This window comes from Perca flavescens, chromosome 5 (genome assembly GCF_004354835.1).
Source record: "Perca flavescens isolate YP-PL-M2 chromosome 5, PFLA_1.0, whole genome shotgun sequence".
NCBI classification, from domain to species: Eukaryota; Metazoa; Chordata; class Actinopteri; order Perciformes; family Percidae; genus Perca; species Perca flavescens.
In genome coordinates this window covers 11,930,852-11,957,785 of record NC_041335.1, presented here as the reverse complement: position 1 = coordinate 11,957,785, position 26,934 = coordinate 11,930,852, and the positions used below count along the sequence as shown (strand labels likewise).

At 39.9% G+C, this 26,934-nt stretch overlaps 1 pseudogene; it reads left to right on the top strand.

The window, feature by feature from the left end:
* The first annotated feature begins 494 nt into the window (after nt 1-494).
* On the top strand, nt 495-26,704 carry LOC114555417 (transmembrane protein 132C pseudogene; annotated as a pseudogene).
* The last annotated feature ends 230 nt before the right edge of the window (nt 26,705-26,934 follow it).

The following is a 26,934-nucleotide window of genomic DNA, read 5'->3' as shown; positions in this document are numbered from 1 at the left end:
CTTATATTCGTCCCCAAGTGTCGGACTTTACGCACTGAATAGCAGCCAACTTCAGGTGCCAGGTAATGTGAAGGATACAGAGCAGATGATCTGACCAACTGAGGATAAGGGATTGAAACCGTTTTTGGCTGTTTTTTTGGAGAACATTGTTTTGGAGCTTACTGAGAAGCATTGGGAAGATGTATCACTAGACGCATCACCTTGGGTTTAAGCATTCTACCAGGCGTCTAAGCATCTTTCTTTTCCAAAAATGCTTCAAAGAGTGATGCAAAGCTGCGCGCAAGTTCCTTCTCTTCAGTTCTTGGAATTTTCAGACAAAAACAAGTAGACAAGACACAAGTGACGAGGCTTTTAGATTTGTTTTTTCACACGCTCTGTGCCCTTTGCAAATTACTGGATGAGGCAATGACAATTTCAGCAGAAAAGATGCTTTTTCATGTTTTACTAACGATTCTGCAAGTAGGATTTTTTTCTTCGAATTAAGCCATTTCGGCTTCCATACAATTTACAATTTTTGTGGGGATCCTTCTTTGCCTAATGACTCCAAGAAACATGTTGCATATCCTTGCGCTTCAGTCGGCGGTGTTACTTTTTGGAGGTAAGCACAATGTCAGCCTATTTCTCTGCTATTAGTCCACTGTTTCAACTGAGGAAATGTATTGTTGTTGTTTTTTTTTTACAAAGAACAGGCAGCCAGACAGGAAGAAGTATTTTGTAGCCAACACACAGGACGGGTTCAAGCCAGGTATAAGGGACAAATCCCACCTGAGACACAGCTTTCTAATTAAGTCATACTCTATGACAACAATGAGAGTTCATATCTGTTCAGTTATACATTATGCATTATCAAGAACCCACCGCACCTGTACAACATACCCAAAACAGCTCTGGCCTTAAATAACATGTATCTCATGCATATTTTAATATGACAGGGGTTCTCTCTTGTACACCAGACACATTGTGGCTTTATTACCTCTCGGCTTGTCAGGTTTGTTAATCAAAATTCATCTCACAGGCAATCATTATTTTATGGGAGAAGTTACATAAACCTGCATTGGGGAGGCATCATAATGGCTCAGATTACAACATGACAAACAGTGACAATCTATTCGTCTTTCTCTTTGCCTCTGACTTTTTCTCTGTCTATCTGACTTCTTGCTAAAACAATGTGCACATGCCATTGCATCAGCCGTTTAGTGCCATAAGGAGGAGAGCAGCATTTACTTTGGCTGCCTTGCAGCCAGAATGTACAGATCTGGAGCAGCTGGTGGTCTGGCTAATGAATCCCTTCTGTTTGGTGTGAAAAAGGGTTAAACATAAAATATGCTATTTGAAAAATCTATATGGTCCACTATTGTGAATAATTTCTCTGGATAATACCTGGCATTATCTGCTTTCTTTCTTATCAAACCAATAGAACTTTACACATTGTGACTTTAAGTTTAGAAAAAAAAGATTTGTTCAGCTTTGCAGCTGCAAATATTCAATTTAATGTTATACCAACTGCAATGAAAAACATCTTTCTTAGTGGCTGTACCTTGTTTGCTTTTTGGGCCTTGAGGTCAAGAATCAGCATCATTATGTGCACGTAAAAGCAGTTACAGTCAAAATACGGAAAAAAAACCTACGCTGAATTTACAGGTCACGCGTTTCCAAAAACGTAATGCTAAACATTCTCAAACTGCATCTCACACATCTGCTGTGCACGTACACCTTGATTATGCTTCTCTCTCACAGCTCCAGAGGACGACTCTTATTTGACAGCGCCTCTGTTGTGAGTGCTGACTCACTGTCTTGAAGTGCACCGTAATGATGTTTGCCATATGCCAAGGCCGTCTCAGTAACCATACACACAGTGCGATCCTAATTGAGCATTGTGTGTCATAAAGCTGCAGGACACAGCTTCTCACTGTGAATAGTGATGGAAATTGATAACACACTCCAGGAAATGAGAGGCTCAAATCCATGCTAGAAAAAATGCTTGCACAGCATAATGAAGCCATAATTAGGGAGGGAAACCTTCTGGTGTGACTGTGACTATGCCCTTTGTTTGGCAAAGCAGAAACGCTATAAGGGCAGGGAGTTACTACACTTAAAATATTGCTTAAAAACATGTTGAATAAAAAGTCATCGTGATAAAGATAAAGACTAAAAGTCTCTTTCTGTTTTCAGAGAACTGGCCCTTATATTTGTTTAGTCTGTTCTGTCGTCTATTAATTGAATTGTGTTCCAGTGAGACACCTCGCTTGGATTCTTGAGTGCAATACCCAATCGTCGCTCCCTTCATCTCATCCTGGAGCTTAACAAGATCCAAAAGGGGATCAAGCAAGGATAGCCTTCAGTCTACATCTTTAAGTACTAGGCACACAGCCCGTGCCGTCTCTTGTCCCCCCGCAATGTGTCTGTCCTCATGCGTCTATATCCCTGTAAAGGGATTGGGCTTGTCCTGTAGGATTTTTAGAACACCAACATTTTGTTAACCCAGCAGATTCTTAGGCTCTTTCTCAGAAGAGAGGTTTGGTTTTTTTTTTATCTTTAATTGTCCTTTAGAAAGATCCACTGCTGTGGTCCTGTGCCCCAGTGCTGTGGTGGCACGCGTCCAGCTCCTCTTCTCTTGCCCCTGGCACTCGTTTAAGCCTCGCAACTCATGTCCTTGAGCAAGCAAGGGCCAAGAAAGGAGAGAGAGGGGAGACGTACCGCGTGCACAGAAAACAGTTTGTTTTCACTGGAAAGGGAAAATGTGACTCCGATCAATGGACTAAAAGTTATCTGTATAATATGTAAGTTCAGTTTAAAATCTCAGCCGTGTAAAAACAATTTAACTTCCAGCTGAGAGAGCACACAATACTGATTCTCTTCATACTTTGCGACTTAAAATGGATGTAGAATGTCTTTGTTTGCATACCGCAGAATATCTGGGTTCCCTTTGGTTTAGGTTGTACGATGTCAAATTGAAGCTGGAGGTTTTTAGTTAAATTAAAGATAACGACGTGGCCTGATTTCACCAACATTGCCGTGGACGTTTTCATTTTGACTTTACTTCTCGTCATAGTGTTTTACCGCACTGCACGATTCCAGGAAATCGCACCGAGACCTACTAATCCTGAATTCTGTTGCAAACTTTTAACAGCTCGTTGATTGTACACGTAGCATAAGAAGCATAATGGTCATTATGATTCAAATGAGGTCTGTCTTAAGTGAGCTTCCATTGGTTAAGGCCCATAACGTAAGTCACTTTGCTGGTTTGTTGGCGTTCGCTGGGTTGTAGCGTTTATTCAGGGATCAGAGAACACGAAAAGAACAGATGAAATCCCTGGCTTGGTGGAATTCTTATCAAGGCTATCTTTCAGCTACGCTTTGAGTGCACTGTGGTGCACTTTTTAGATTTGTGAGAGAGGACACTGATAAAAAGAGGCAGATTTTTCCTTTCTCTCAAATCCAATTTTGGCATAGCTTGGGTGTTTTCTGCAGCTCTCTTCATGCAGGGAGAAAGGAAAAGAGAATCACAGTGGCAGCACGGTGTTAAGATGCATTTGGACTTCTCTGCTGTGTAATTACCAACCATCACAAATGTTTAGTGCCATTTGTTTGTGTGTCAAATTGTGCACCTTTGTTTGTTTAATGACATTGACAGTTTTATGAAACACGCTGAGTAGGTGGACTCTCATTTAAATCCCTTGTACTGCTCTTTCATGCTCATTATACTTAAAGCGTGCGTGGGAAGCATGCATTGTAGCTTTTCAATAACTGAGTCGAAAAAAGGGGGTTTTGCCCTCATAAATTCATACATCATCAGTATAATGTCCTATAATATTCCCACAAAGCACATCTGCCACGTGTTAATTGGCTCTTTATAACTGCCGTGATCTCACATTCAATTTAATCAAATTTCATGATTAGGAAAGGTGAATGGAGGAAATCTCTTTAAAAGCTTTAAAGGGAGGGGTTGTGAATGTGTTTGTGTGTGTGTGTGTGTGTGTGTGTGTGTGTGTGCCTGAGGAGGGTGATCATTTTAATAATTGACAAACATGCTGATGCAGTGTTTGTGCATTCTCTCATCAGCGTATAGTTGTGTCCGAACAGAGGACTCCCACCTCATAAATCTGTCGGGGAGTTCACAGCCAGACTGTGTGCTCCAGTCGACTAGGTGTGGTGCAATGGAGGCAAAACACCAGAGACCACCAGCTCATGTCAGACTACATGCTGTCTCAAAGTAGGGCTGTGCAATTAATCAAATTTTTAAGCGTGATTACGAAACCGAATAATCAAGAAAAAACGATTATTTTGCGCATTACGTTTAGCAAGTAATTCTTATTTTGTCTCTCTGAATGAAATAAAAACTTAAAACGGGAAGCATTAAGGGAAATTTCACTCTTCAAGGTGAGTAATTGTGTTAAATAATCGTGATTTCAATATTGACCAAAATAATCGTGATCACGATTTTTTTCCATAATCAAACAGCCCTATCTCAAAGTCATACTTTATTATTGTAAACGCACCGTTAATCATGAACTCAGGCTGCACTGGACATTTCAGTTTAGAAGGAAAAGGAAAGGAAACTTTACTCCTATTTGTCACATACACACCGTACAGTTGTAGTATGTAGTTCAGTATGTAGTGAAATTCAATTACTGCATTTAACCCATACTAAGTATTAAACTGCCCTGCAAGCAGTTCTCTGAGACTTCAACGTCAGCATGCTCACAATAACAATGCTAAGATGCTGATGTTTGCCATGGTCATCTTCTAATTTCAGCAAGTGTTACCATGCTAACATTGACTAATTAGTGCAAAACACTAAGTAAAACTGAGCCGTTTTGGTCATAAACCAAAGTATTGGACAAATTAACATTTTAACCTGATGGAGGCGCTGGTCGAGAAGTCGTGGGAACGCTACAATTGTTAAAATTTTTAACCCTCTGGGCGCCACAAATTGTGCACCCAATTAAGAGACATCCCACTCAACCCCATTGTTGGACTGGAGAAAAGATCAGAGGATCACCAAAGTCTGCCTGGACCAAAGCACTATTGTGATCCATAGAGCCCTATGGCTAAATCTCTTACTGAGAAGTCACTTTAAAGATCACATTAAATTTTCCGAAGAAATATTTTTCAGCAGAATTAAGAGACTCTTCTTTTACTTTGAAAGCTGATGAAAAGAAATAATAACTATGTTGAAAATTGTTCCCCTAATACTCGACAGCTTAGAGTAAAAGACACTGGGATGCAGCTTATTATATGGTTTCAGCTCTTACTGTAAACAAATGCCCTGATGTTTTCTTCTGTTTGCTCAGTGGGCTTTAATACAAACTCAGCTACATTATAACTATAAAGAAGAATTTCTCCCATACACACTGCTCAGACATCTTCACACTGTTGAGATATACGTAATGCTTTATTTCCTGCAGATAACTTCCCAATTGCATTTACTGTCCTGTTGTCACTTCTGTCTTTACTGTGAATGTTTGTCCTGCTGAACATTTTTATTCTGCATGAAAGAGGAGGGAGAAAATAGATTTGCACTGTTTATTGTAATGTGAGAGCTATTGAATCGTGGGATATTCAAAAGAAAACCCACCAGACTAAGAAGTGGATTATGTTTTTATTACTTCAATACATTAATAAAATGCCATTAGCCTGGGAGCTTTCTCTGGAAACAAAAACTTCTAGGACAACATCCCACAATATTAGATATTAATGTAATATATCCTGCATCAAGGCTTAAACAATATGCACTCAATAACTTAATTCCCTTGTAACTGTGGGTCTTCTTTGCAAGCACTGATGTGAATATGAGAAATAAATAACAACATTTGTTCTGAATTAAAAGTATTAAAATAGCACAGTCTGTAAAGAATTATTTTGTATCACAGGTATATTTTTTCAGCCGGTTATAGCTTGCTATGTGCTGTTCCTTAGACTGGTCTTGCTTCCTCCCTGTCAGCAGAGATGCATCCATAACTCCCATTGGTTATGCATTTTTGATTTGAGTAATCACGAGCAGGTGGCTGGACAAAAGGCTGTCAAATCTGGGAAAGTGGAACACTTGGTTGGGTGCGGAGCTGTCGCTGTCTATCAGAGGCTTCAGAGCTTAATGCATTAGAGGCAATGATCTGACAGGTACATATTGTCAAGGCCCATTGACTTCTTTGTGGTGTGGCTGATTGATTGTCGAGATTGTGGTAAAATGGGAGTCGTGCACCTCTTTGTGATTCAAAGTGGTGTGCTCATGCAGTAGAATGCCGAACAGCAGCCTTAAAACTACCATAGACTTTTAATTTAAGAAATATATTAGTTTTGTCCCTTGAGCAGTCCATTCTGTCTGTAAATAATCACTATTGTCTGCTGCAGCTGGAACAAGACTGGGGAGTTTGTTGTGCCCTCTCATCTGTGACAGCAAACCAATGTACAGCTGCATAGGGAATGACTTATGGGGGATGGAAAGGTGCCTCTGACAAAGCACATTTTATAATTTATTAACCAATAGCATTAGCCGGATATAAACCTCGTTTGGATATAAAAAGAAATCACTATGTATGCAATCAACATATTTATGGTCAGTGTCTGGGCTTTACATTTGCGTAACATAAAATGTCAGGTCTGTGGCTCCCTTTGATTGAGGGCTGTTTCTGTTCAAAATAATGACATGTAATTCTATCTGAATTATCAGACAAATGCATATGCTTATCTCTTGTTTTCACTATCAACAGTGGTGGCTAACAGTTGCTCTGTTAGTATGAATTCATATATCTGTTCTAATATTGCTTTAAAGGAACAAAATATCAGCAATACACATGAACAGAGCAACAAAGCACAATCAAAGTAATAATAAAATATGGTACAATATCAGCTGACTTTTTTAGTGAATACTGTAACTTTAAATTAACCAAGGTATGCTTTAAAAAAATAAAAAAATAAAATAAAGTTGTATAAATTCTCAAATGTAATTTCATCCATTGACATTACATTAAGCCTAGTCCTAATCACATTCTGCATTTATTAAATGTTACATGATAAGATAACTTAAGAGTTCTTATTTTTCAGCCGTAAAATGGCCCACAGTACATATCTTGCACATTATTTTTTATCTGCATGATTTTTGTTACTTTAGCCACTAGGGGGCAGCACAACAAGATGTAAACACAACACTGACATATTATCAGCCTGTCGAGTTAATATCACTTGACTGTTGTTAGCAAACAGTTGCCTCACATCCAGCAGACCCGGAGCAACATTAGCATTCATTTGAAGTCGTGCTTCAGGCAACTCACTCTCCTTTTAGCTGCTTTGGTCTCTCCACCCACTCCAGCGGGAAATATCTAACTCTTTAGCTGCTAAATGCTTCACTATGTTCATTAGCCAGTTGCTAACTTTGTCTGTCTGCTGGTTTCTGCTGGGCAGGTTGTGAACAGTGGGTTTATCTGTGAAAACTGCTGCCGGCGACTGCAAACAGGGATGATGAAAGCGGTAAAAGTGAATGAAAACAGTAATGTAGCGGGCTATAAAACCAAAACAATGAGCTAAAAGATGCTAAAACCCTCTGAGGGGAGAGTCAGTGACTTCACATTACACGTCATTATCCACTGTTGATATACAAATATTGAGTAATGCAGCTTTGATAACCAGATTTAAGTTATCCCTGTCCAAAATGTTGGCTTATATTATATATCAAGTGTCTATTTAAAAAGAAAATTGATATTGACCTATCTAGTGACAAACTGAAATGCACATAATGTATACTGTGACTATATGTTGTATTTCATTATATAAAGGCTGCATTTATCAATGTGCTTCAAATTGGACCAACTGGGCTGAAAGAAAGTTAAAAACCAATGTTCTGTGGTGTTTATGGAATGTGATGTTTCTTGATTTCTTTGACTTTTAAAGCCGATACTCAACATAAATACTTATACAGAACAATCATTTGTTCATTTACTACAACTCAGTTTAATGTAAATGGCCCGAAGTACACTCAGACCATTGGCTTGATGGTACTTGGTGTAATTGGAATGCCAGTGTATGTGTGCGTCCCCAATCAGTCCTGACACAATCACCAGTTCCTAATCAGTGTGAAAGTAATGGCCACCTCAGAGTACAATCAGTGTACAAGTTAGTCTGGCAGGAGTGGCTCTAACTTAATGAACTCCTGCGAGTGAACTCACTGAGTCAGCGTGACTCTGGTCATAGACAAAGAGCACAAAATTCTCCTGATGCACTTTAACCGCCAGGACCTAAAAAGCTATGTCCTTTTATTGATTTATCCTAATCTTTAACAAGCATGCAGGGTTTCCCCCAGAGTATTGTAAGTTGTCACCCACCTGTCCTAAGCCACTGGGAATTATTGTTTAATGTATTTTTAAGACGTTTTTTTAAACTACAGTTACAGTGGAGTGGCTTGATTGGAAACTTAGAGATAGTCATATTTTCAAATCTCCAGTTAGCTTTTAGCAATGACTTAAAGACCTCATATTATGCTAATTTTCAGGTTCATAATTGTAATAATAATAATTGTCATACTGCACATTGCTGCAGCTCCTCTGACAAGAAAGCTAGTGTGATCTAAAACAAACATGAACCAGCTTCGCAACGTAGACTGGAGCAAGACGTTTCAGAGTGGTAAGTTATTTAAATGTTAACAAATTAGTCTTTCATACGTAACGTTTTAATTCTGCACTGTCTCCTGGACATGGCGATACAACTATCTGAACTATTCGGGCTCCTCTCTAACTAGCTTGGTTTTAGGGCATGCCAGACTAGCAGCTAGGCAAGCATTATAACGTGTGTTACAAAGTGACGCAAAATGACACGTGTTTGTCACTGAAGTAAAGGCTGGACTACAATAGAGCTGTTTTGAGCAGTTTGTGAACAGTGTTTTCTGTGGGAGATGGTAACTCTCGGGTGTGGGCTTTGGGCTTTTCACTTTGTAAACCTATTACATGCCCAAAAAAGATACACAGTATAACAATACAGGAAAGGGAAAAAGCCAAAAAGCATAATATGAGCACTTTAATCTCAGGCCCTATGGAATCTATCTTATAACTTTTTTAAATTCTCAATTTTGCGATTTCATTCATGATTCTGTTATCACAGAAACTATTTGGCTCTACATTAATGCTGCCATAAGTCTGTGACTGGCCCCAGCCGGGGCTTTGTCGAAAAAAATAAAGACACTTGCCACCGGACAACTTTTCTGGGGGAAACACTGAACATGTGTAGCACTGATTTCACGCTGTCATCTTGCTCTGGCTGTCTAGCAGCCTGGAGTGCTTGATTTTTGGCAGCGTGTAGTGTTCATGTTTCTTTGTTTTCCTCATGCTAGGGGACAGTGAGATGATGACGAGGGAGGATTAGATTTGTCCAGTCGCAGTCACAGCGTGGGCAATTGTAAGTCATTGGCCCTGCGGTGCTCAGTGGTGTTGCCCAGGCCAGAAGGGGCAGTGCTGGCAGTTAGCATATCCTGCCACAGCTCGTTCTAAACCACTATCTGCAATATTGCAGATTCTCCTCTTAACCCAGAGGCCCTCAATTTCACACAAATTGGAAGGAGCCATAACAAGCTGAGACAGAATGACCCCAATGATAATAAAGGGTTAGCCTAAAAATATTACAGTAAAATTTAAATTGGGACATAAAGTTGTATAAGGATCTGAATGCAACACAGAATGGTGTCTTACCCACCAGCTCAGAATTAGAATTTGGATTTCTATATTATATCATATCATTTTTATTAGCCATACAAATAGCATGGCTTTGGTGACAGTGTCGGTTGGTAGGTTTCTCTGTCACTACATTAGCCCAGACTGAAATATTTCTCAAAATTTTGTACCGACATTTATGGTCCCCAGAGGATGAATCGTAATGACTTATGTGATCTATATATCAAAGTATCAAATGGATTGAAATTAATTTGGTACAGAAATTTATATTCCCCTCAAGGTGAATTGCAGTGAATTTTCAACTACTGCCATCGTCAGGGAAACATTTAAATTTGTCCAATAGCCTACTTCAGGGATCTTCAACATTCATTTATTACAGGGACAGTGCATATTAATAAACATTTCTGTTAATATGCCAGAGTTAGCCAGAAGGTTATTTTTCATCTGCAGTCCTTTTTCACCTACATTCCCATCAGCCTCAGCTTAACTTTGTTTTAAGTGCTAATTAGCTAATGTTAGTATGCTAACACGCTAAACTAACACGGCCAGGGATGTAGTGGAGGCTAAACGCACGTAAACGCCGTTTACGCACCTCCCAAAATTCGGAAATAGCGTTATCGACTTCTAAATAGCGTTTATCCACCTCTAAATTGAGTTTATCCACCTCTATATTGCCTATAGTTCCTAAGCCATTTTAAATTAAGCTTAAATATTATTATTATATCGTTTTAGTTTCATATTGTTCATTATTAGTTTCATAGGTTGTTAAACCTAAGACGAAGTCTTTCATATTGCGCTGCATTACTGTCTGTGTTGACAAATCTCTTGCGGTGTTTGGTGATTTAAGCCCCCAACGTTGACTTCCAGGCAGCTATGCCTGGAAGTCACTAGGATTAGGCAATGTTAGGTGCCTTGAAGTCAAAGTAGAGCCTCATAGAGCCGCTAACGTGGTTTTAGACCCGTATTCTTGTTATTTAGCATTTCTCTAAAAGAGGTTACAAAATGTCAACAATACACTACAATACAAGAGAAAATAATTAAAGAGAACGCTGGGTTTAAAGTTCAGAAACGTAGGCTGGAGGCAGATTATTGACTGTGTTTGAAGGTGCTGAGTTAAACCTTTGAATTGACTCTGACCTTTATTGGCATGTTGTGGAGGAAGGCTAATATGGTCATTCTCTTTGCATCCATTAAAAGCTCAGCTGCATTTTCTCTACAGCAGTATGGTATTAAGAGTGTTTTGGAGTTGAATAATGATACAAGCATTTTGTCAGCATATAATTCATTTTGCAGTTTGTATCTATAAAGTACCACGTGGCCAAAACAATATTAAGATTTGATTTGAATTTGTTTGGCTCTGAAATCGATTTGGCAGAGAATTATGATGGAGGATTTCATATGATTCACTTAGAGGGCACACTAACTATTCCCCTGTTTAAGCCAGAGATAAGTGCAGACAAGCGCTTGGCAAGTGCTTCTTTGCCCTGCTGGGTTGCATTTGATTACTATTGTCTTGTTTCATGCTGTTTTTGTGTATTCTTGGAGAACCTTGAAGAGTGTGGTGTGAAGACCCTGTAATTAGATGTTCTGGGACTAAGGCAACCGCTGAAATTCAGAGTGATGCAATTAGTGCTCCATCCTTAATTGCACATGCCATGTGTAGGAAGGCTAATTTAGCCCACGAGAGTGAAGAAACCGCAAGATCTTTACCAGTTGATACTTTCCAAAATCATATACAGCATTGCATTGCATTGTCGTGTTGTATTCTTTTATAGCTTGTCTGGAAATAACGCAAGTGTATATTGCTTTTTATCACACAGACAGTGCTACCCTGCATTCTTGAAGCAAGCATGACCGCTTTAACAATATCCATGCCACAGGACAGGGGAAAAGCAGTGAGAAAAAAGTACTGCATGATAAGGAGAAAGGAGCTATAAAACAACTAAGCATGTCAGGTTTTATCTGGTCTTTCTTTTTTTCTTTTTTTTGATGGAAGGCACTGGTTCATCCAAAGAAATATTCAGGAGCTGACCTGTTATTTTTATCCGAATGAGAAATATGTCTGGAAATATTTTGTGAGCTGACCAGCAGATAGAGGTGGGTTGATCTCTGAGACGGCAGCCTCCTGTGAATGAAGACGGATGAGAAGTGAAGAATCCCTCACTCTGTTATTGTGATATGGCACAGAAAACATGAGCTCACCTCTGAGTCAGTAACACTAAGAGACAAAAACAAAAACATTAGTACAAATCCTCTCACACAAAAGCATACAAAGTACATAAAACCTGAAAGTGTAGGGTATAGGAGAATTCTATCAATTATTTGATAAGGGATCTGGAGTCGCACACAATTTAAGAGGGAACGGGGAAGTGAACTTGTGATTTATTTTTGGTACATCTCTTTATGTTGTAAGAAATAGTGATACAGAGAACTCAGTGTTGGGGTTAACACATTAATGTGAGCGATATTACTGAACCAGTCTAGCCACATTTTTACACTCCGGTTAGAGGTATGTCTCATTTTATCTAAATCACTGAATGAAAGCCACGCAAAAAAACTACTCCCGGGATGTTGTCTATATAATCTGCTCTGAATGCTGCTCATTCAAGCCTGCAGGACAAACAACCACATTGAAACCACCAACAAAGGTGGGGCTTGATCCATTTTCAGTTGACAGATTTTATTAATATTGGATATGCATAGTGACATTGACATTTCTTTGAAAGCTAATCCAGACAAATTCACCTGATACACTGTACTCTTCACTGTGGCTCCAACGACTATGTCTTCATTTGCTTGTTTGTTTTATGAATAAGGCAATGTGAAACCTGAGTGCACTGAACGGAAATGCTGAATTATTTGGCGTGGAGATTGAAAACCGAATTATAGTACAGCTAGTCTATATACTTTACGTTCCACTTCCATTACTGATTGTGCCGGTGCCGCAAGAAATTCCGCCGGATGCATGTATTTTTGTCGGTGTCCGTTTCCTTTGTACTCCTTGGTTTACTGCTCCTCAGATCTCTGCAGGGTAAATTGAGACAGCTTGCTAGACTATGTGTCCAAACTAAGTTTTCTCTCGCACGACTATTTTACAGAGTTTAGCGCTGCCCATGACGATTGTGATTGGTTTAAAGAAATTCCAATAAACCAGAACGAGTTTTTTCTCCCATCCTGGAATGCCATGTGGAGAAGCCAGACCCTCCTCCGCTCCGCAGCGTGTGGATGGTCTGGCAATGCGAGACTACAGTACAGCTAACAGCCCCAAAAGGCTATTGCGTGTAGGCAAAATAAGAAAACATTCTTACACGTCATGCTCAATGGATCTTCCACTTCTCAAATATGAACAGCTTTTTTAGTAATTAAATGATATCACTTTCTTGCCTTGTCTTGTAGGCATACAGATTTTTGGCAACATTGTTAACATGATGTTTTTATAGCACATTGTTCAGTGCATCGTCTTATTTATGAAGGGAAAACAACTGTATCAAAGTCATACAGTTAGTAATATTTTACACATGGAAGCGCCATAACCTCAGATGTCTGATAGAGACTGAGCAACTTTTTTTTCAGAGTTATGAAGCTTGTGGAAAATATGTAGAGACCAGAGATCATTATTATGATGTATGCTATTTTTCGGAGGGAGGCTGACTTGCCACAAGTCACTAGTTTGTTTCTCTCAATCATTTTCATATCTGAACATGTTTGTAGTGATTAGCCTATATCATATCACAGTAAAGTACTCCATTTTTAAAGCTAAACAGAGGTGAAATAAAGAAGTGTTGCTGTACTGTACTCTACTTATAACTACAATTAACTTAACACATTTTTCAGGGACAGTTTTCTTTTGCATTCTTCATTGATATGCTTCTTACAGTAGTCCTACCAGTAGACTAGCTAGCAAAGCTAACCAAAAGTAGCTTAGGAAAAGTAGCCTTCAACTGTCTTTGTCAGTCACGCAACCCTGACATTGCAGCTAGGTGTAATGGCTAACAGGATAATGCCACCTTACTTCTCCTTCTCTTTTTCACAGCAATAATATAATGCTTTATAATGGCTGCCCCCCCTCCCTTCTATGCTTTTCACAGGGGTTGAGTCTAACATTAGCTAGCCAGGAAAACCTGCGGTGCTATTGAGGATTAACTCAAACAGTGAGATTTTTTTTTGGTTCTGCCTGCAGATCAGCTCTGCATCCAAGAAATGTTTGTAGAACTAAAATTATAATTAGCTTTTGTTTTCTATTGTTTTCCACACTTTAGAAAGCCCACATCTGAAAAGCTGGCTCGAGAGGGATCATCTTGTCTTTTAGGATTCCTAGTTTGCTGGTGTGTAGAGTGAGATGCTGTCAGTCACTGAAATAAGTTCAGTTTAGCAGCTAGACAGCGAGGCTTTGAAAACAAAATGTGCCATAGCACATTGCTAGTTGGAAATATTTCTCTAAAACTAACAGATTTTGTCAGTGAGTGTGAAAGCATGCTGCTTTTCCTTCTATTCTTGTCGGAAATAGAAACATTTCTCTCCCCTTGCTTTAATAGCTTTTTTTCCCTGGCCCAAAATAGATCTACTTGTTCATGGAGTTAGTTCCCACTCTGACAGATTATAGGTTAAACTTCAGATTTAAAGCCAGTCCATCTGGAGCTGTAATTAAAGCTCTTTTCAGAAGGGAACCAGGCAGTGTGGGGTGAATATTTTATAGAGGGCAAGAAAACATAACTTTTTTTTTTCCAAAGATGCACAATATATCAACAATCATATCGGTATCGGCTGAAGTTAGTAATTTTTTAATACATCAGCATCAGTCCAGTGTGCAAAACTGTAGTAAAAACTCTTTTCAGAAGGGATCCAGGCAGTGTGGGTTATACACTTGCTACAAGTTATAAAAGTAGCCTAAAACTAACACTGTTAAAGCAGCAGCACCCAGTGAGTCTTTATGGCGGGGAAATAGGAGTGTCCGAGTATGGCCAAGGGTAAAGCTAATTCACTGGTATTGGCTTCCTCTTGCCGACTCTTGTAAAGACAAAACTAAAGTAAATGGTTAAAATGATACTAGGTAAGAAGTTAGTCCTTCATTTTACACTATTAGGTTAACTAAAAACATTATACAATCTGTATATGTGTGGTAAAAAGGAAATTTGACAGAATGTTGTTACACTATCACTATACATATGATTTTCTAACTTGTTTGGAGGAAACAATGTGGTAAATCTATGATTTATGGGCTTTTCCAAATGTTTTGCAAATAAAGAAAGATATTATTTTTCTAATTCAGTGTTAACACATGTTTTTCATTATGTGCAAAATATGATTTACCATAGACAACTTGACAACATATCATATTAACATATCAGTTAATATCGGTTATTGTCCGTAACAGCAATGTTGGTATCGGTTATCAGTATCGGCCAAAAGTGCAATACTAATTTTTATATTCCCATGGATTCAATAATACAAAACATTTATAACTAGTGATTGCACTGACCTTACTGTATGTATTGCTGTACACACAACTCACTGGAGAATTAAACTACTAAGGAAATTATGATAGATCTTGATCAGTCTATGTGTGTAGTTTAAACTTTAAAGTCATTAGATTTAGAGGCTAAAGATACCTTTCGTATTTCTATGTGTTTTCTTTTCTTTGGTCTCTTGGTGCAGTTTAGTTCAAAATGTGCAGCACTGAGTTGAGCAAAAAGGAGGAACCTTTGACCTATTTTTAAAGGTGAAAAGTACAGAAAGTAAGATGACATGTGTGCAGAGTGCAACATCAACCATTGCTATTATTATAGTCACTACAGTCCTAAAATAATGAGGAGAATATAAATCTGAACCTGTCAGTGGCAAAACAAGTACTTTTGTGAAGGTAAATACAAGCTGGACAATTGCCCTATTAACTTACATTGTAGCTTGTTTCGCTGCTGCTGACTGCAGCGATCTCGCTTAATACTGGGCCAATGTCAAAGATTGTTGTTCCCATCAGTCACTTAGACAGAAAAACATAGGAAAATAGGGTTGAAAAAACGGTAGTTACCCTTTAAGAAAGACCAAACTTTTTATGTTTATGTTTTTGGTCAGTTTTCAGACCACCATCCATTTTTTTAACGACAAACGGCTTCTACATACTGTATCTGCAATGTTGGAAATCAACACCACAGTGAAAAACAAAAACTAATTTAGAGTGCATACTGACATCTTTGACTTAATGTTGTTACTTTGTCACTGTGAATACTCTCACAACTTAGATACTCAGAATGAGGATTTGCTACACAATAGTACACAGCTTATGTTGTTTGGCTGCCTATACAGTCAAATCTCAGATGATTGAGCGACACTCAAGCATTTCAAAGCAATCCATTGTTTGATGTAGACTCATGTGGTCTTTCTTCATCCGAATGGGTTTAAGAGCTCAGATGCTTTTCCAGTCCATGCTTATTAGCCACATACGCCCAGCGGCTGTTTTCCCCTTTGCATCAAAGTTTTCAGACAGTTTGGTCGTAATGCCTCTGTTTGACTGACAGCTGATTCTATATCTTACCAGACACTCTTTAATATTTAGCCACGTTTTTTTAATTATCCACCATTCTCTTTACTTTCTGCTACTTTCTTTGTGTAAATGAACACTATTTCATAACTCTCAATTTCTTCCTCGAGATAAAACATTCAGTTTAGGCAGACATCTTTGCTGTGAATCTACACCTGTTTTCTTCCATTCACATCTTTCTGTTGACTTTGAATACGTTTGTACCGCCTCTGAATCTTTGCTCGGCAATTTATCCTAATGCACCATTCAGTTTTAAATGAAGACATTAAGCATTTACAGTTGAATAGTAGTGCAAGGTATTATCCAATCAAGATCAATTATCAGCATGATTATGGTCTATTCATTGCCAAAGAGTCTAAGGTCAGGTGCAGTAAAGCATAGAAGAGAAAGCTTTGAAAAGAACTCACAGAAAAGCCTACACTAGATTCATAAACACTCCAAGTCTCACAGAGTGGCTGCATTTATAGGGGATTCAACCTTGTCAGGAGGGCTCCAGGCTGAATTTATCATCCTATATGTGTGTGACCTTGGGGAGAGGTTTACCAGTAGATTTGGGGAGGGAGCAGGCTTGGATAAGGAGTCACTTAAGTATGCAGAGACACTGTGCTACAGAACTCTTTCATTCACTAGCTCTGCTTTTCACACCTATAAATAAAGGGATTTAGGGGGAAATCTTCTCTCTGTACTGACTATATAAACTAATTGAATTATTTTACGGCTATCCTCCCCAGGTTCCTCAGCAAACCCTCTAAAGCCTCACGATTATGTCTTTAACTAATTCTGGGTAACAACAGTTCATTGTGAGATTTCTTTTGCAGACCATAGTTGAACTCTGAAAGTTATGTTCACTGGCGTTGTAAAAGTTTGTGTTGATGTTTCTTGACCCTGGGAAGAGAAAAACATGCTTGATTCACACCCATTTTCATTATCGGAGGCGGCAGATTATTCCTCACGCTCATCAGAGAGGCACAGTGCTTCATTTTCAAGCCGCAGAATCACAGACAGGCGTCACCATCCATAATCAATCTGCTTTGCTTGTGTTGAATATTATCTCAATATGATTTTCTTTGGTTCCTTGATTTGGTGCCGTGTTAACATGACTGCTTGGTGATAACATTTAAAGGGGGCAACTATGATTTGCTATGAAGTTGAAGAACATTGGAAAGTGAATTACAGTGACAGATCTGAATTTGAGACACTGATTATCATCAATAGCCATGTAATCCTCCCCTACAATCCTATTTGCTGTGTCATTATGTAATTTCTATCCCAGCTCTCATCAGTAGGTGGCCAATAAGTCCTGGTTGGATTTGTATCCACTTCTTCCTTTGTCCTAACAGAGTTCACTCACCATTAAATGTTCCTCTGCACTCACAAAGAGGCCACCTGACTCTTCCCCGCGAATGCCTCTGTATTTAGCCTAATTTACGATATCGCTTTGCAATAAAGGCCAGTGTGAGGGGAAGAGATTCATTAAGGAGCCCAGTTTATGTTTTAGAGAAGTCCAGAGGGGCCACGTGAATACTGATTGGCACACAGATATGTGCTTGTCTCATCCTCCCAACCCAAGCCAAAAGCTCTCAGCCCCTTTCCCCTCCAGCCATGTGCACGGCATGGCACAAAGGAGGTGTTGTTCTCTGCCCGCAGGATGCCCAGGATGCCCAGGGTTCTTGCCACCCAGTCTGTAGTGTCCTGCTGTGGTAACCCTGTTCCAGGCATATCAGGCCTCCTCGCAGCACCTGAAGGCCCTTCTCAGCATGCTTTAATGACATCCCCGCTGACCCTCCCAGCCCACTAACAGCAGCGCCTATTTGGGTTTGTCTCTTCCATCCACAGCGGCACGGCATTGCAGTGTTTACTCTTCATCGGTCGATACTCTTTAATCCCTGAGATGATGCTTTCGCTCATGAACTCAAAATAGCTCTTCCTCCTCCCCAGTGAAGCCACAGGCCCATTACTCTTTATTAGCTCTTAGAGTCTTAAATGTGGCCATCCATTAGAGGCGAGGCAACAAACATCCCCAGCAGGTCCCTCAGTAGCCTGCCAGCACACACAAAAACACACACACACACACACACACATACACTAATTTAAACTGACCCTTAATCAAGAGCAATTATTGTGCATTGAATTCAGCTCATCTCCTGGATAAAGAAGAGTCACCTGTGTAGCATATTCCCTCAGAAGATTTCCAAACTTTGTATTGTCGCCCTACCTCCCTCCTTCCGTGACTCTAACATATCAGCTGGGCGGATTCCACAAACCTCTATCTGCCTGAATGATTTCTTTTCTATAAAAGCTGGCATGCAGTAATACCATACTGTGTCATTTATTGATTCTTTTTCCCAGTCCCTCTTTCTTGGATTTCTTGGTGGCTGAAAAGCATAAATCATCTGCAAATGATCCTTGAAGGAAATATTGTAATTATTATTCTTGACGCATGGTCACAAATTCAATGGCCCTTATTAATTGAACATGGAGAGAAATATGATGTGGGTAATTCAACGGGACTAGAGAGCCTTCCGTCATCCTTCATGTTTAAGATTGTCTTGTTTGGCATTCATGACAAAGCTGCGAGTGATTTAAGGTCAGCATGAGGGTCACAGGAAGTGTAATTGTAAACCTCGACAAACGGCAGATTTGCAGTACGATTAGCTGTTTCCTGTTAAGATTACAAATGTCGGGGGAACCCTTTTGTATGTGATCCTTGTAAGAGATGATCAGAAACTAAATATCAATTAAGGGGATCCAGGTATCGCCGAAACATCCACCCTTTTCTCCAATACTTTGTTCATTGTTGCTCACCATCTACTTTTTGCTACTTCCTGTCTAGCTTCCTGTCATTGTTTCTTATTCCTTGTCTGTCTTGACGTGTGTGATGAAGCATAAAGACAGACAACCGACCAGCCAGCCACCCGAGCAGCCATTCACTTCTGTGTCCATCCATATTATTACAGCCAGGAGTGGACAGCAGGAACGCAGCCTCTCCTTCCCTGGTGTCCTCTATTGAGCCTTTTCATTTACTCAGCTTGTGCGAGTGTGAAGGCTGCTCTTCGCGCCGCCAGTCCTATTCCAGCTCTACATATCCTAGCGTGGAGCCCCGGTGGTAGGATGAGTGAGCCTGTATGAGGCTGGGTATGGATTTGGGGTGCTGCTTGACAAGTAAGCACTCATCTGAGACCTGTCTTTCTCCCCTGCATACCTCTACACAGCTGTGTCTGACAGAAAAACCTCTGACTCCTAACCTTGGGAAGCTTAAATTGACTATATGTGCAAGAGTGGCATCAGATATTTTAAAGTGACAACTAAACTAATTGGAACTAAAGTTTTTTGTGAGGCTATTACATGCTGTATACCCTTGTTAACTGCCTTAGAAACTAGATTACATGGAGAGTAGTCTGACAGAGAATATAAATCCATTTCTACATGGGACTTTAAGATTGTTTTCCACTGAGCTGTGTTATGGTCGGAACTACAGTCTGTTCCCTCAAAACCACAAATGTAAATCTCATGGTGGCACTAGAGGAAAGGTCGGGTACTTTAAAGATCTTAAAGTAATCAAGATACATCATCTGGGAACTGTGAATGTCTGTAGAGAATATTGTGGCAAGCAATTCAGTAGATGTAGTTAAAGCGTAACTCTCGCCAAAATGCAACCTAGGGTATTTTTGTGAATGTACCCAAGTCAAACTTTCGTTTAAAAGCATAATTAGGACGGAAGCGGCACTTGTAAGATTTACTGTATTTGCGTTTTTCGGTCAAATGGCCTTTTGAACGGGAGTACTAGGGGCACTACTATGATAGCATCAAAATCACTATTTTTAAAAGACTTAGAAGGCTCGACACAACATGAAACTTTGCTCCAAGTATCACCAGGGGCTCCTTGTTCAACAATGTCAAGATTGTTTTTCACTAACGACAAAACAACAAATTATCTGTGCATTTATATGGAACCAAGCTTTAGGAGCTTTCCATTTTTACTCTCCTCCCTCGACTATTTTTGACTGGCTAGATGGACGGCTACCAGAAAACCAACAGCTACAGTGAGTTGTTCAAAACCTTTCTTTTTAGTAAACTCTGTATACACAAACAATGTTCTCAATGCTGGATTTCATGTGTAGAGCCCCTGGTGATACTTAGAGTTTTAAAAATAGTGATGTTGATGCCATTCAAAAAGCCATTTGACCAAAAAATGAAAATACGGTAAATCTTAAAAGTGGCGTTTCCGTCCTAATCATGCTTTTAAACAAAAGTTTGACTCGGGTACATTCACAAAAAGACCCTAGGTTGCATTTTGGCGAGAGTTACACTTTAATACAGTACTGAGTGAAAACTTTGACCTTCTGGTGGAGCTAGATGAAAAGTCAGGAGATCAAAATTATTTGGATTCATGGGGAACATGAATGACTGTACAGAATTCCATGACAATCCATCTGATTGTTTATGATATTTCAGTCTGGGTTACAGTGGTCAACCGACAGACTGACATTTCCATCCATAGAGCTCCGCTGCTAGCTTGTCTAAAAAGGACAATAACTACTTATGTGCAGACAGTGCTTTCATAATACCCATTGACCAATACCATTTAATGAAGCAACCATCCTTTGCACAAGTCCCATAGGCGAGAGGTCCTGACAGTTGTTCCATGAGCAAAACACAGCCTCAACAGCATTTCCATGTAGAGAGGGAGAAAATAAATCCCATTTAATAAAAAAGTGAAAATGAAGAATGAGCCTTAAAACATTTAATGTATCTGGCTCAGCATAATGCTGCCTATGGTTATACAATTTAATGCCACACAATAGGGACATTTTATTATTCATGATGTGGATCATAAAGTGTATGCTGAAATAGACACTTTTCTCAGTTGAATTATCATTATTTTTCTTTTGTCTTTGGATTTCTTCCCCAGCTGAGAGCTATGTTCATCCCTCACACTCCCACTCCTCCCCCTATATTAAAGAAATCTGATTAGAACATTTGGAATCTTTTAACGTTTCTAATTAAAAGTAAAAAGTAAAATGACAGTTAGTACTACTACACTATCTATTGTTGCTATGACATTCTGCAGTGGCTCATACAGGGCTCATACAGTGACAGTTATTCATTGTTAAGGAAAGTTGACTTATTAATAGATCTAATGTGGTGGTGGCAGATGATACAGCAAAATATAAACAAAACAAGTTGAATTAGTTTTTGCTTGACTGCCGCACGGCTCTGTCACTTTCCAGACCATCAGCAGATAGCTTATTGTTAGCCCCAGTGACTGCAAGCAGCACTCCATAAGGCGGAATTTTGGATCCCACCTGGTTTCTTGGCAAGACCTGACCTATTAGACAGTCCGATTGGTTGAGGTCAGGCATTGACCTAGAGTAGTTAAGGTTAGGAAAGCCAATTGGTCAGGGGATAGGACCTAAACAAATCGGGTTCCTTTACCAAGGAACGTACGCCTGGCCAATCGTACGCGTGAATGCTATTGAAGGGCGGGTCTTGCCTAGGTTCCATAATAACGCTTCCAGAAGTCCATGTCCTTTTTCGCTGTCTCGCCATCTCCTCCCACCCCCATGCCGGTGCCAAACTAACATGTACTGAACCGTTCTGTCAACCAAACGCAGACAAATCTACTATCAACCATACCTTTAAACTCATGGTAAAACAGGAAACAAGCAGACCCCAAAATTGTGGTGCATTTGGTGCATTAATGTTACTGGGATTAGTAATTGTATTTTATTGACTAGGTAAAATTTGTAATTGTTATCCATTAAACAACTGAAAAAGGGAATTATTAACAGATGACTTAGTGACTCATAGGCTATGAAGCTAGAGCCAAGAAGAGCTTATCTTAGCTTAGCTTAGTTTAGCTAAGCCCTAAAGCACATGGAAACATAGGCCTGTAGCCTGTCCAAATGTAAAAAAGATTCTCCCTACTAGCACATCTAAAGCTCTATGAATGTTGTTTTTACATGTTGGTTTCTGAATAGATTGAACAAACAAGATATTAAGTGTTAATTAGTGCTCATTTTGCTACCTTTGGACAAAGGTTAGCTGTTTCCCCCCTGTATCTAGACTTTATGCTATGCTAAGATAGCCGGCTTCTGGCTTTAGCATCATATTTACTGTCCATCAATCTTCTCATCTAACTCTTGGCAGAAAGAAAACATTGAACATTATTTCCTGAAATGTCCAACCAATCATTTAACACAGATTATGCCGCTCTACGCTATTGTTATAGTGCCAACACTGCTAATATACAATCTTAAGGGACACTATAGAACCAGAGTAGGCCATATTGTATGGGCTATAGCAGGAGAGGGCCCACACAGATTCCAAAAGAATGCTTTTATTAAACAGGAGTGCCGAGAGAAATATTCTCTCAGGGGGTCTAGTTATCTGAGCTACACCCCTGCTGCACAGAAAAAAAAAAAAAGAACTACTGGAGTTTGAAAAGTAGGTTTGTGCTATGTTTTTCAATTCCTCCTCCCTAGAAAAAAGAAGGGAGCGATGCATCCTGCAAAAACTTTGCATGATTTATTTCTTTCTTATCCATAACAGGCTTGCTGATTCTGATTATGTCGGAACTGCGTTTGGAGATTTCCAGGCTTTATTTGTCTTGAGATGGGATTATTTTCCAGTTTATGAATTCAGTGTCAGTTTTCAGGCACTTGTCCTCAACAAGGTTTGCATGCTTATGCTGCTGCAAGGTGAACTGGCTGTCAACTGTTTGGATGCATGCAAGCACTAAAATACACTAAAAGACTGCCTTGATATAGCCATGGTTAAAGCTCCCTGATCTTAATTCAAAACAAAGCATGGATTGAAGCCATTTTAAATATTTAAATTACATCTGAGCCAAATCAACATTCATTTAAACCTTGTTTATTATTGATTCTGAGTGTCCATAAGTGATTATGATATGCACTGTGTTCTACCACCTGACACAGTAACCGTTTGGTGCAGACATTCCTAATTTATAATGGCTTTTTCATTTTCTGTTCCATTTCCTCCTTTCAACTAAAATTGCTGCTGATGACTGTACTTTTAGACAAGATGTACTGTACACGAGATGCCACGTTGCTTTGCTTTAAATAGAAAGAAAAAAAAACTTCTTTGATAGGGACACAAAACCCTGTCTCTCTTGAACAAGGTCTTTCTTATTTAGACACTCTTCTACGTCCTTTTGTGTTGCACCTGTAATTGTCTGAAGTTAAAGACTTGTTCTTTTTGTGTGGTTCTTGTTTTCTTTGTTTGCTGTTATCAGATATTATCAGAGCAGCCTTTTGAATAGTGGATATTTTGGTCCTCACAGATAAAATAATTGACAAAACATATAACATTTATTATGAGGAGTGAACAGTGATGCAATGTTAGATTATTATTAGACATTATAATCCTTTATGTCAGCTGTGAAAACAGTACATCACATTTGAACACAGAGAGTAAGGTGTCCTGTGGAGAAAGCACTGTGCTTTCACTTTACTTGGGACACACAGGCTCTCAGAGATGAGAGTAACACCACTACCCAGGGACCAGAGGGTGATTTTGTTTCTGACTGTCTGTCAGAAACAAAGTCTGACTATCCAGCTTTTCATTTGTCAGTGGCGCAATGCCACGTATACTGTACAAGTATGCCTCTCACCAACAAACAACACAAGGCTCCTGCTTGTTCAGGAAAAATACAAATTGCTCTGTGGTGCTCGGCTGCTCAAAAGTCTGTGTTCTCTGTGGCAAACACATGGTCTGGATTGGAGGGTTTACTCTGAAGCAGCTAACTGATGCTTTAAGTGGGACTGGTGCTGCCCCTGGGTTGAGGGTTGAAACCTGCCTGCACCCTTGTATCCCCCAGTGGGACAGCAGCACCGAGGTCAAGAGGGGCACCATGAATCACAAATCCCCGTCTGATTTGTGAACTGTCGGGACATTGATTTACCCGGGTGATCAGAGGAAAGAAATCCTCAGGCAGCCAGCTTGCTTTGAGAGCAAAACTGCACGTTGGCCTTAATTGCAAATATGATTATGTCTTTAGATGATTTGATAAGTGGCCGTACCAGTTATCTGTACGTCTGATAACATATCATTCTTGTGTTGGACCCTTTACAAACTGTAATACATGTAATACTGATAATTTCAGAATTTCCTACTTTAATACTTTTTTAACAAATACATTTTAGGTTCAAAACAAATAGTTTTCTCCAAAAACTTGTTTTAGTTTATCAAAAGAAGCACTTGTTAAATGTTGGATAAACATAGAAGAACTTTGACTAAACAAAATAAAATTGGCCAAGTAAACATATCTATCGGGAACTTTTGATCAAAGAATAGTAAACAAGATTATGACTTCAACCAGCCATTAATTGAAGCTTTTAATTATTGGCCCTTTTTGATACATTTTTGGAACACATTTCAGCCAGTACCAAAAACGTATTGAGGTTGGATCAAGGTTAGATTACCAACTGGACAAATAGGACAATAACCCTGGGGAACCAGAAGCCCAGGGGCCCTCAAAAGTCAAACTTTAATTACATTTTAATTAGTTTGCAAATATGTTATGGAATATACACCACTGTAGTTTAGTATTTCAAAATGTTTAAATTGCGTTGGTTCCGAATTCACCTAGCAAAGTCACCCAAAAAAACAGTATACTCTTAATTTTAGATTTGCAATTTGGTTTGGTTTGAACATTTGATTTCATTGTCATTGTTGTGCATTTGTACTATTCAACAAATACTAGGCCTGGCCTGGGTGCGCCTGTCGTTCTGCACCCTTCCCACCCGCTGATGGCTGACCCGCACCCCTGCAGCTGTTGATTCATCTTGTTTCTTCTGTTCCATTTTAACAATTGAATGTGACTTTTGTTTTTACTCTGTAACGGATGCTACTGGAAATGTTGGGTACCATGCTGTTTTACTGTAAATATAGAAGATGCAGTCTCGAGGCTGACTTTTACACTGCAGTACATCCAACAGTCATACAAGACAAAGCATGTGATTTAGAGGTTTGAAGTTTGTGTGTAATTTTACCATTTTGTGTTGGAAAGAATTTAGCAAATCAGTTAAGTTTTTCGCGATAAGAGTTTTGCACACAGATACCTTTGGATTGGGTAGGCTTATTGCAGCATAGGAGTACATTACCCTGGTGCCCCCTGGTTTCAATACCCAGCCCTAACTCAGACTGATGACATTAATGGAACCAGTGAATTCACTTAATCGATCAAATGAATGTAAAAAATTGTTGATTAGTTTTTTATCGTTCGAATAACTGTTCAATTGTTTCAGCACTAATTATAATGTGATGGAAAACTCAGTCACAGTAATCATTCCACATGTCCGGGTTTTCTCTAGTCCTGTTTTACACTGTTGTACGGTACACAAACACACATAATGCTTTTTGAGTGAGTCAGACATTGAAAGTGGCAGGAAAACATATGTAACATCCCTGTATGAATAGGAACACAATGCTATCAGTGTAGTGACCAGCTTACCCTGAGTTGAGTTGAACTTTAGGAGTAACATTTTTATGTACTGCTTCAAATGCCTAAGCAAAACTACTAGTTTTTGACAAAGACTATCCTTATGCCAAGTGAGCTCGCCCTGACTCAGCTCTTCTCTTCTGTCTTTTAGTAGCCGACTGTCGAGTCTTAGAGGGATTGCAGAGATATTCCTCCATCCCCACATACCTGCCTGTCAACTACCAGGTGCTCAACGCTGACTTGGCCTTCTTCCTGAAGGAAGCCAACCAGGACTTCATGAGGAACTCAAGCCTGATGTCGCGGACCGAGCCCTTCTTTATCTACCAGGCCAGGAGTTTGCCCTCGATGAACACTAGCTATGGGCCTCTCTCTGTGGAGCAGCCTGTCCCTTTAGAGCTCCTGCAGAGCCCGGGGACGTTTCCTGCCTCTTCTGTTTTTACCTTCAACTGGAAGGTGCAGACCTTTATCATGAATACCAGGATTCACTTGGCCAAGCCCAAAGTCCAGGTGCTGTTTTACGTCGCAGGCAGGAACTGGGACGACTACAGCGCCATCGACAAGCTGCCCTGCGTGCACATGTTTGCTTTCCACGAGACCCAGGAGGTGCGTGGCACTTGCCAGCTGAAGGGGGGGCTGGGGCTGTGCGTGGCTGAGCTGGAGCCCTTGGCCAGCTGGTTCAGCCCACCCAGCGTAGTGCCGGGACGCCAGAGGAACCTCGAAGTGTCCGAGGGCACGCCAGTGGAGCTCTACTACGTGCTGCAGTCCACAGAAGCAGGGGAGTGTCACTCAGAGGAGGCCAGGAAGGAAAACTTCATCCGCTCAAGCCAGGAAGGGCTGTTTGGTTCCTACACCTCCACCCCGCTGCGGAGGATCGCCGGCATCAGGCTCTACCAGAACCCCACTCCGCCACCCCTTGCTGAACACAGGCTGGATAATAACTTTATGGTCATGGTGCCAGCCACACCCATGAGACAGAGGGAAACCGTCTCTGCTTTCATCACTGTGTCAGCCTACTCTCCTGTGGAGATGTTTACTCTCAGGTAAGAATTATTTTCTCTTTGTTCTTCTGTGAAGTGTCTGGCCTCAGACTTCCTCTGTCAGTCTCCGACTGTGGAATTCTGCAGCCTCTCTATTGACTCCTGCATTTACTTTAGTCATTTAGTCTTCCTTAAGGATTTAGGCAGTATCCACACTAAGGTTTTAAAAAAATATATATCCCAAAAATCTTATCTTCTTTCTCCTCTTTCTATTAGCAAACAGTAAGGTCACACCTC